Source organism: Blennius ocellaris (assembly GCF_963422515.1).
Source record: "Blennius ocellaris genome assembly, chromosome: 12".
NCBI classification, from domain to species: domain Eukaryota; kingdom Metazoa; phylum Chordata; class Actinopteri; order Blenniiformes; family Blenniidae; genus Blennius; species Blennius ocellaris.
Window position 1 is genome coordinate 16009593 of NC_137661.1, and position 12139 is coordinate 16021731.

Here is a 12139-nt window from a genome sequence, read left to right on the forward strand (position 1 = left end):
CTCTGTGGGACTCAAATGGAAGCATCATATAGCATGAAAAACTGAGCTAGAAAAATAGGCAGAGGACATTTTACACAACAAACAAGATCTCTGGTGACTGAACGTTCATTTTTACGTGGAGGTGTGCTGTGTTTTGTTTTGTTTTGTTATTATGAAGCGTAACCAACAATAGGGGTCCTCTGTGAGAGAAGAAACAATCACTGATGTGAGAAATGGGGAATGAAAGTACCACTGCTGGGTAGAAATGGTAATCATACTGAAGGGAAATGAACGTTTCACCGAAGTGACAGTGGGTTAACTGACATGGATATTGACAAGGATCAGCCATTATCTAAGCATGTGGTAGATTGGATTGGTGCGTCAAATCATCTACCAGCTCTTATACAACAAGATATAAAGCCATGAGAAGGAAGGTCAGTGTAAATTGTGTAACGTTTCCACTTGTCCTTGTCCGTATTCTCCGAAGAAGACACAGGTCTGATGAGCAGTATATGCTCTCAGGAGGCAGTGACTGCTTGTCATTTCCCACACTTGCTGCTAATTTGCTGTCTGGGTCACTCTGCAGGGATGGGAGAGAGTTAAATTGCAGACAGGCGGACACATGTCGGGACAGACAAACAGACGGCAGCTGTGAAGCTCATCTCACAGCACTGACAGACCTCCATGAAGATACATGCAGAAAGAATTATTATCCAGTGAAATAGCATTTTATATCTGCTGACTCCATCTCTCTGGGTGTACTTCTACATCTATGTATCTGTCATGCAAGGAAGACAGGCACAAAGCAGCAACAAGCTCCTTTAGAAAACGGCCTCATTGTTTGGAACAATCTCTGCAACACCTTCACTCTGCACTCGGCACTTTAACTTCATAATCATGGTGTCATTTAGCTTTCGAGGTAATTATAGTGCAGAGACATCAAACAGTGGGTCTCTGTCCAAATACAGAGTGCACTGTACACACCCGACTGGTGAAACCTTCACAATGCTTAAAGTTGTGCATAAGAAGAATTGGCTTTAAGCAAGGAGGGCGTATTTAATAGATGAGTATAAAGCCATATTAAACTCCAGTTAAGGTCCCTTTCTATTTGAATTTCATTGTGTTTAAGAAGCAGCTGTCAAATAAATCTTTGGCAGTGCATTGGCATTTGCTCTTAATTTATGATGTTAGAATAAAGCAACAAAGAAATGGTTTTTTCTTCTCCTTTTTATGGTAATTTCTGCAGGTGGAGTTGGTCTCTTGAGTTGTGCTATGAGTTTGAAATGCATTCATTCTTCAGTATCGCATGTTTGATGAAAGGGAAAGGGAAATCGTCCATTTTTATAAAGTAACAGCTTAAGACTGTCAATTTTGGAAGTTTTTTTTACATACAAACACGGCCACCAATCTGCTGAATTGCTGAGTTAATTGACCCTCTGAAGGAAAACTTGAGGCTAATAATTACTCTGAACAATAGTGAAGTATTATAACAACCACAATACGTAGTATTTTATCCACGTCAGGGTCACGGAGTCAATCCTATCTGACATTTGGCGAAAGGCAGGTTGGCACCTCAACAGGTCACTGGACTGAGACAGAGACATGCGACTCTTCCACACCGACGGCAGATGTGGAGACACCGATCACCATTACACCCTTCACAAATATGCACTAGACTCGGCGATGTCGCCTGAGTACCTGGACGAACCAATGCGGGCACGGGGAAAAGAGACACACTGCACTCAAAGCCTCCACTCCAGATCTGACCCTTGACACCACGTTGCATATTTCTCATCATATTGAAGTTTGTGCCTTGGCAGCGAAGCACGACACGTTGAAACAGTGTGCTGCCTCGAGTGTATCTGTCTCACACAAGATCTTCAGCGTCATCACTTTACTGCTATTATATAATTATATATGAAATATTACATGCCAGATGCTGTCGTGCAAGACATAAATGTCATCTGATATCATATGGGTCCAGATTGCTCCAATGACAAATCATTACACTGCTACAGCTTGGATGCATCTTGCATCTGCATTTCAAGTGAAATGGCCACATATGTGTTTTCCTGTAATCCGAATTTAGCAGGAATGTTATGACTGTTGCATTGGCCATGAAAGAAAGAAAGAAATAGGAGCCATGTGTTTAATAAAAGCTATAGATTATTAGAATGAGTGAAATCCTTCCAGCAGACAAACACATTGACAAGAAAGTAATGAGAAAGGGAATGACAGCGATATAAAAGAGAAGCAACAGTTGAAAAGGATCAGAGGAAGTTGAAAAGCTATAATGGTTAACAGTTTTCCAGGTCAACCACAGTGCACAACTCTGTTGATATCTGTTAATGTTCATTGTTTGTAATCTTATACAAAACATTGACAGCAAGACAAGACAGCAGTATTTTCTAGTCCAAAGAGAAATGTTACTTTATTTAATAACGTTATTATTAGTATTATTAGTATTATTATTATTATTATTATTATTATTATTATTATTATTATTATTATTATTATTATTATTATTATTGTTATTATTATTGTTATTATTATTATTATTATTATTGTTGTTATTCTTATTCTTATTTTATTATTTTATTATTATTTTATTAAATGTTAAGCATGGACCTAAATGTTGCTGCTTGTCTTTGGGTTGTTACGTGTTTAGTGCAGTCCGATTTAACTTTGATAGTGTTAAATGACAAAGTGAAAGTTATGCTTTAATCATTAGAAGAGAAACTATTACTCAGCAGGATGGGGGGAGAGAGAGAGAGAGAGAGAGAGAGAGAGAGAGAGAGAGAGAGAGAGAGAGAGAGAGAGAGAGAGAGAGAGAGAGAGAGAGAGAGAGAGAGAGAGAGAGAGAGAGAGAGAGAGAGAGAGAGAGAGAGAGAGAGAGAGAGAGAGAGAAAGAGAGAGATTGTTGGCAGGAGATCTGAACTGTCAGTTCTTGTCGCCAAAAAGAAGAAATGGACTGAGTTTCTGGCTGCACCTCTGAGAGATGTGGGGAGGAAGAAGTGGGGGAAGGAGGGGGTGGGGGTGGGGGGGTGACGATAGGTGGCGGATGACAGAGGGAGACCTAGAAAGGGGTGAGCATGGAAAATAGGAAGCGCTGGTGGAGAGAGGAGATAAAGGTATAGATGGCAAGGATGACAGATGGAAAGCAAAGAACTGCAGTCAGGAAAATGAAAATGAAAAAGTGAGGGAGACAGAAATGAAGAAAGAGCAGCGGTGTCATGAACTGGTGACCGTGGCTGCAAGACGAGCCTGCAGAGGTGGAATACAGGAATGTGTAAAAAAGTATGTTTGAGAGAGAGAGAGAGAGAGAGAGAGAGAGAGAGAGAGAGTGGGGGGGGGGGGACAAAAACAACAGCTATGCATGAAATGATAAGCAAGCAGCGTGCAGAGGAAATAAAGTAGATAAAAGTCAAAGAGGCTCTATTGACAGAAAAAAAAAACCCAAAATAAGTGAAGCGGGAGACGGTGTTATAGAATGCAAATAAAGTGAACCGCAATAAAATGATGTGAACGGCCCCTTAGAAACAGAAACGAGAGAAAGCGTAGAAAAAATGAGGTATTAGAAGAATCTCTTATAAAAAGGAAAGTGGACAAGGACAGAGCAGAGAAGAGGTTGTGGAGAAGAAAATGTTACAAAGGCTGAGAGGCTTTAAAAGTGGGAGGGACAATGTGAAAGAAGTAAGATCGTTTAAAAACGGAGGACTCTGGAGGTATGAGGGCAACAAAAAGAAGTCGTGTGATACGGAAAATGAGATAACTTGGAAAAAAATGTTGCATCGCTAATGTGAAAAGTGTGAGATCAGGGATGGGAGAGAAAATAGAAAAGAGAGATTAATTGGATGGATGAAAAAGAGGAGAGGGTAAACAGGAAGGATGGAGCCTTAAAAGAGACAGTGAAAGACCTCATAGACAAGACGAGGGAGGGGGGGATAGAGCTGAAAATGAGAGCCAAGAAAAGAAGCGCGCAAAAGAGGGGAAAAGAGAGAGTGCAGAGAAAATGCAGAACGAAGGAGACGGAGAGATAGAGAGAGACATCAAGGGAGGGAGAGGAGCTTTGAGCTGCAGCGAGAAATAATGAATCATGAATAGATTTAACAGTATCTGCTCTTATTTCCTCTCCACCTCCTCCTCTTCCTCCCCCCCTCCAGCTTCCTCCGAACATCCTGTAGAGATCACTGCTATTGCTTCTCTCCATCTCTCTCTCTCTCTCTCTCTCTCTCTCTCTCTCTCTCTATCTCACACTCACTCTGTCATTATCAGTGGCAGGGCCATCTCATGTCTCGACATTAATTGAGCAGTCATCTCTTGCTTTTATATACCCTTCCTATCAAACTCTTTTAATGTTTTTCTTCTTCTTCTTCATCTCCTTCTTCTTCTTCTTCTCCCTTTGACTGTTTACATTTTAATCTTCATCTTTAACACATATCTTTCATAATCCCCAACTTGTTTTTGTCTCTGATGGCTGCATCCGAGCACCTGAAGAAAGATGCCATCTCTTGACACACACACACACACACACACACACACACACACACACACACACACACACACACACACACACACACACACACACACGCAAAATCACATCATCTCTCTTGATTCACTCCCATTACCATATCATATACCGTATATAGTAGCAGAATCCCCAGGAGGTGTCGGAGAGGCCATAAGGAGTTTACATTGCTCTCTGTGGCTGTTCTATATTCATTGATGTCGCACTTTCTTGGGCCGGGGTAGTCATTGCCTGTATGCCCAGCTATGTGCGGATGCACAGCATGTATATTCACTGGCTTTGTCACTTAGCCTCACGCTGTGGGCAGGCGCAAGGCAACTCGCAGATGCGATGATATGCACTCTGTTTTTTGTTTTTTTTTGTATTGAAAATTAATTGTTGGAGCAAGTTGGTGAAATTGTAGCCGAGGGTGAAGCATTGTCAGACATTAATACAGCAAAAAAACTGCAACACAAAAAGCCTCGTGACCCCCGTGCAGCTTCCGAATATGTGAAAATATTGATGGCAGCAAATGAAGAACCAGAGCCCACGACTGCTTAGCTGTGGGAAGACGATGACTCCGCCGTACTAAAGAGCAGCCAAGCATCCGGAGCTGTAATCAACATCGAATGCATTTTGGGGGCGTGTCAGGAAAATGTCTTCCCAGGTCTGAAAATTTCCACTCAAGGCAAACTTCATGTGAATTAAAACAAATACTGAGAGAAATGTTGTGGGCTTGAATATGAAGCTGGCTGACAGGTACACGTTGTGCCACCAGCTAACAAGCATCTTATTAGAAAAAGAACAGAAAGGTGTTTTTACTGTCCCCTTGTCATCATCTCTCATCAATGAAGCATGTTGTTTTTTTGGAGGGGGGGTTCCTTCCTGTGACGTTTGTGAGAAAGAATGTGAAAAGCAGATAATATGAAGTCCACTGGGATCAAGGTACTGGACATTTAAACACTCAAATCCAAGTCATGCAGTTTGTATAATTTGGTGAAAACCACTCATTGTCGGTGTTATATAATAATAAGACACTCATTTCTATTGGGAAGTTGTCAAGCGGTTGTCATGTGTGGAGTCGGGTGTGACGATGAGTAAAACACTCCCTCTATCAGTCTTTGCATTCGAGCACACAAAGGTGGTTGCGCTGATGTTTCTTGATTTGACTGATTTGCCTTGTGGTTTTGAACGGTTGTGTTTCTCCTGCCGAGGGTGAGACGACAAAAAAAACACACAAAAAAAACGATCGTCAATGTTGATAGATTACCACCCGACTCCAGATCCACTCATCCAGTGAAAACACCTTTGTGAATCTTGTAATTCTTGAAGACAATCTGATTGCGATGCACTGTTAGCTGTGCTGCCGTAGCAGAAAGTACATCAGACTAGAAAGCATTGTTCTGCAGGTATCATTTTTCCTCCAGTCAAATGCAGACATAAATAAGTTGTACATGTGTAAGTTGTGCAACGTCTTCTTATTTGATGGGGACATGCATCTCAACTGTGCAGCTTTGCATTTTTCTCAAATTAGCTGTGATTTCTCTGGTGCAATCCCTTTATTTATTAATTTCGAGAGAAATAGTGTCTCCATGAGGACTCCTTGGCCAGCAGGGACGTTACTGTGGCAACATTTCAATAATTGCCTCAGTTAGTGCTGCTCTACGACAGGGCTGGGATCTGACGGTGCATCACAGAAGATGGTCGTATGACCTGAGGGGCTCATAATCACACTGCCACTGTGTGTTCGCCACGTTGTCTGACTGTCAGAAATTGACACCACAAATTACTGTCTTAATTACACCGGAATAGTGCACGAAATACACGCCGCCTCAATGTGGGTTGCATCATTTAGCTGTCGTCCTGCTCATTCCATAATTCTGTCGCTGAAAACGGCAAGCTCCAATTTGTAACTCCAGTTCGGATAAAAAAAAAAAATAAAAAAATCATGATGATTAGCTGCACGTGTGCAGTGATTCCTCCATTTAGTATATCCATAAAAATGTCCGCCCTATTTGGTTTTTTTTTCTAAATCAGTGTCCCAGTGAAACACGTCAGTCTGTTTGACTAGTCGAAACACATTAAGCAGCAGAACCAGTTTCACATTTGTTGGAGAAATTCTTGATGTCTGGAAACTGTGAGGAAGCTGGTTTTGAAAATACATATTTGGTTGTGGTTTTTTTTGTATCCCTGTACAACATGATGCTTGGCATCAAGGCTACTGGGCAACGGTGGCTAATTAGAGATTAAACAGCAGGAACCTGGAGGGGCTTGTTGAGTTGAGGTCGTAAACACATTTTCATGTGGATTTATGCTATATGTTGCTATCTTTTTTTTTTCTTTGTTAGGTCAGATATTATCATTAAAGCAATGACTGCCGGAGGAAATTAAGGACTTTTCATTTTTAAGTGTTTGTATTTTGCCTTTTTGTTAAACTCACAACTCACGGTGTAAACAAACATCTAATATCTCTCTGAGACAAAAAAAAAAAGAAGGGGGATACTACGGAATGTACACACACAAAAGTGACCTTGAAAACGTTGGATAATTTCATAAGTGGTGTTAATGAACCAAAAAAGCAAACAATGGGGATAACTAACAGAAAAATAGACAATAAAAACTTAAATGAGACGATGCTGCTGTGTGTAAAACTAAGAATATTTAAGAACGTCTATTGGTATCCTTTATGTAAGTCTAAACTGTTGTATGCAAGGGAACGTGTTCGTGTTATAAAGCATCTTGCATCAATTTGAATATCAAAACTATTCACGAGCAATTATAATATTGGAATTATATCATTTTTAAGTAGTCATGGCCTCAATTGTTATATTCTCCACCTCTCTTTGACACAGTCTCACAATCTCATGTTTATTCATTGCAAAGTGTATCTTTAAGTGATCTGTCAAATTCACAAAACCATACCATTAATGTATAAATAATGTTTTTCACAAGTAAGGATTCAAAAGTTCACCAATCTGGAAAGATGTCTTCATGTCTAATGTCTTCGCCAATGTCATACATTTTTTAAACGTCTTCTATAATATTCTAGTCACTAACAAGCAGAAAGTTGGCCAAGTGCTGAGAGAGAGCATCGCATTAGTGAATAGTGTTAACGTGTCCTTGGGCAGGATATTGGACCTGGAGCTGGTTACTCATTTTAAGCCATTTAAGATAATGACAGTGTTTGATAAAAGCCTGAAAACTGGCATTTGGTAAATGGTAAAGTCAAATGTACAAAGAACCATATTAGGTAAATTAGCATACGTGAAATTGTAGAGAATTCATGAATCGCAGTCTAAAAAGTAAATGTATGTGTATCTGTATGAGTACATACATACATACATACATACATACATACATACATACATACATACATAAATACATACATACATACATACATACATACATACATACATACATACATACATACATACATACATACATACATACATACATACATACATACATACATACATACATACATACATACATACATACATACATACATACATACATACATACATACGTACGGGTGGTTGGGGTAGGTTACATGAGTCCAGGCAGGATCTTATAAAGGGGCTGTGTGTTTGATAGTCAGGAGCCTCAGCAGCCAAACTGTTTCCCCGGTGGACTCCTGAGGACAGATGAAGGCAGCTGGCTGTCCTTCCTTCCTGTTCCCCTCCTTTCATTTCACCACCACACATATGAGGCTGAGGGTGTGGGGGTGTATTCATGTGTGTGTGCGCGTGCATGTGTTTTTGCACTCTTCCTTTGGTTGAAAAGAAAACAATTTGTGAAATTCTTAGTGATTCTTGCGGGGGACAAAAGACAGGGAGAGTGAAGAAGAAGAAGTAAATTAAAGATATGAATAAAACAGAATGAGGGACTGACTAAGATTAGAAGAGTGTACAAGGAAGAGAGGGAGATCACATGTTTATCTGCCTGTGCTGTATATGAAAGTGTGTGTGTGTGTGTGTGTGTGTGTGTAAGAGTGCGCACACGTCTACATGTGCATATCCTCCCGCCTAATTAGCCTTTGCTGTCTGGCTTTTTTTAAAACATGTTTGTGTGTGTGTGTGTGTGTGTGTGTGTGTGTGTGTGTGTGTGTGTGTGTGTGTGTGTGTGTGCGTGTGTGCGCGTGTGTGCGTGTGTGCGTGCATTGGTATATTTGGCTGAAGTTGTGACCTGAATCCTTATCTCATTGGGGAGAGGAGAGAGACTGAATGAGAATGAGAAGGAGAGCGAGTGTGGGCAAGAGATGCCTTCATTTTCAACTCACTGCCTTTTGCTTCATAATAGGATTGGGCTTCTCTCTCTTTCTCCTTTTCACAGTCTCACTCTTTCCATCTCCTGTGCATTGTAGTTTTTTTTTTTTTTTTTCATACCCACCGCCCAGTCAGTACATAATCCCATGGTTGTCATATTTTTTTTTTTTTAAGCACTTTTATTTAAAGGGCTGGATTAAGATGAGACTGCTTATGTGGGTCAACTAGGACAAGCTTTGGAGAGGTCAAATTACATTATGTGTGAGTGCGTCCTTTAAGTGTTGATATTATGGGTGTCTGCGCTCTCTGATCGGTGGTGTATGCAGTCCTTCTTTGTGCATGTTGTAGCATCTGTGGTGTGTGTGTAGCTGTGTGGGTGTGTGAGTGTGTGTGTGTGTGTGTGCGCATGTATCTGCTGGTCTTTCTGTTCTCCCTTTCTTCATTCCCTTTATTATTTTTTTTTTTTAAAGCTGCATAGCTTTGTATATAACAGAGATGATTCTTGAAAAATGAAGCATAGAGAGAGAGAGAGAGAGAGAGAGAGAGAGAGAGAGAGAGAGAGAGAGAGAGAGAGAGAGAGAGAGGGAGAGAGATGGATAGATTGTTAGGATATAATTTAAAAAAAAAGAAAAGCTGAACGGTAAAGAGAGATGAGACGAGAGGAAAATGTGTGATTAAATTCACAGGGACGTCGCCTTTTAGTGTAATAGCTTTGTCACTTTGGCAGTGGAGCTCAGAGGATCTTCACAGTGTCGGCTTATGTTTATGTTTGTGTGTGCGGATGCGCGCATGCATGCGTACGTACGTACGTACGTACGTACGTGCGCGTTTGATACGTGCTCATGTGAAAGTTAGTGCATGCAGCTTTATGCTCTATGACCAAAGCATGAAATCAAACAAATCAGTAGCCTGTAACAGTGAAGCAGTTAAACAGCATGTGACTTTTATCTTGTATAATATGTTCAAGTGTGTTTGCTGTGCCTCCCAGGCGACCTGCATCACACTGTGAAAGGGCGCTCGTGGGGAGCATTTCTGCCCAGTATAACTTGTTTTAATGAAATAATAAATCCTATTTACAGCTCGAAACTTATTGTTAACACTAAACGACAACAGCATGGATTCAATAGTTGCTGGAGGATATTTTTTTTTTTTTTTTTCTGTAAGACGGGAGTTCTTCCCCTGCATTATCACAAGTATTGTTTGTTTGTTTGTTTATGATAGACATTTAGACAAATGCTGGAATTGGCACAATACAGTATAACTTGCCTTTCTGTGTGAAGGTCACATTCCTACCTTCGCCAACAAACGATGCAAAAGTTATGTTGTTGTCCACATGTATTTATTGGTTTGTTTGTTTGTATGTATGTATTTATATTAAGCATGTGCAGATGAATCGATGTGAGTCGGTATCTCAATACAAACGTTCGTGATGCGAGCGTATCGGTTCATTCACTGCATCGGTGCAATTCATGGGTGGAAGATGCATCGGTCACTGCGTGCCTGCATGGGTAAAATCCATGGTTGCCTCCACTTTTTCATGATAGATTTTTTTTTTCTAAAAATACAACATGAAAATTAGCTTTGCACGTTGTATTTTGTTCCATGTTGCCAGGTCATTAGTCCAAGCAAAGTGTTTACATCAGAGCGCTGTGGACAGTAACCTGCAATATGCATTGTGCCTTATCGTTTGCCACTTGTATCACCTTTACTATGGAAGCTGATTAATGTATTGTTATACTCTGTCCTTTGGGTGCAATAAGCACTCTTTTCCACTTTAAATCCTTTGAAGCGTAATTCCAATGTGTTGTCATATAACCAGCACGAGTAACAATTATATTAATCATAAGCCAGCTCACAGGTGTTATTATTTGTATTGAACCAGCAAAACATGTCTCACCAGTGATTATGACTATAGGCAAGTTAATCAGGGTTGGGTTGTTTTGACAACAGCAACAGTAGATTAAACGCCATTCTGAATTACACGTTACATGAGGTGTACAAAGCAAATTTTTCTAAAATAGTACCACCTGGTCTGATTTGGGCTGCAGCCAGCAAGGGTCTGAGTTTAGCACCATCACAAAACTGGGGCAACCTCTAAATTCAAAGAAGGATCCTGTAATGTTTAGAGTTTAGTCACATTTGGAATCTGTTTTTGGGATTTTTTGTGTCTTAGCAAGAATGTTTTTGGTTGTTCAGGCTTTGACTCAGATATTCATGCATACCTGCTTTCACCAGGAGGTCTTGATGTGCAAAACAAGTTTAGGAACTGATGTTCCCCGCCGACCCAATCCAAGCCTTTTGGAAACAGATGCGATCGTAGAAAGTGAACCACAGCATGTGCATGATTCTGCCAGGTCGCGAGCGATAACGAGATGCGGAAAAACAGCATCCATTAATATATACGTGCATCGCTGTCCGCGATGTGCACGTCTTTGCTTGCTCTGTCATGCATGCCATACTCTGAGGGAAGCTTTGAGACTCTGACTGCTTTGTGTCTGACCGCATTGTGGACGACATGAGTTTGAAGCCGTATTGCAGTCTGTCAATGCAATCTGGTGAGATGGCACTGTGTGAACATGACTAATAGCTTAGTGTGGAATACAGTGAAGGAGAAGGACATGAAGCTAGATTAAAAAAAAAAAAAGATAAAAAGATTATCGAAGTACCACCGAAACTGGAAAACATATATTTTGTGTCTAATTTTGTTGTGTATATTGTTATTATTATTATTTTTTTTTAGAAGTTCATAGTTTTCTTGTATATTGCTGATGAATGTATATATATTTTGTCCTTGAGTAAATATATCAGTTTTTATGCGAGGAGTGGTGTGTGTGTTTGTGAGCATACGCTCCAATCCCGTGGGTGCTCTGATGCTCCAGCACCTACTGAAAGGTTGAACACTCACTGGGGGATAGCCAATCAAAAAAAAAAAAAAGGAATGAACAAACCTGTGTCTTTAAAACGAATTCAACATATGTGAATGGCATTACCCATGAAAATGATGAAACATTAAAGTGTAGACCCCTTGTCAAGCACTACATTCCCCTTCACCAGCGGCAGTGTTGGCGGCGCCACCAGCGACAGCGGAAAAGGGTCAGCAGAGAACAAAGTACCAGAATCGGAAGGATTTTATTGCCAGGTACTATAAAAATATACATTTACATGGAAAGAAAGAAACAAAATTCTCGGCTGCTCACAAAATGCGCTCCGCAGTATCAGTTACAGGACGTGACATCGTTTCTGACAAGGCTTTTGTGACCGCTTCACTTTGTTGAATTCTTGTCAATAAAACTTTTGGCTTTAATGAAACTTTTCCCACCATTACAAGGAAAATAACCTTCTCCAGACCAACACCCTCTCGGTGGTCATCAAACTCGGCTATACATTA

At 40.4% G+C, this 12139-nt stretch overlaps 1 protein-coding gene across 1 annotated transcript in view; it reads left to right on the forward strand.

Moving 5' to 3' along the window:
* Positions 1-12139, forward strand: part of tle2b (TLE family member 2, transcriptional corepressor b) — a 79067-nt gene that overhangs the window by 32685 nt on the left and 34243 nt on the right.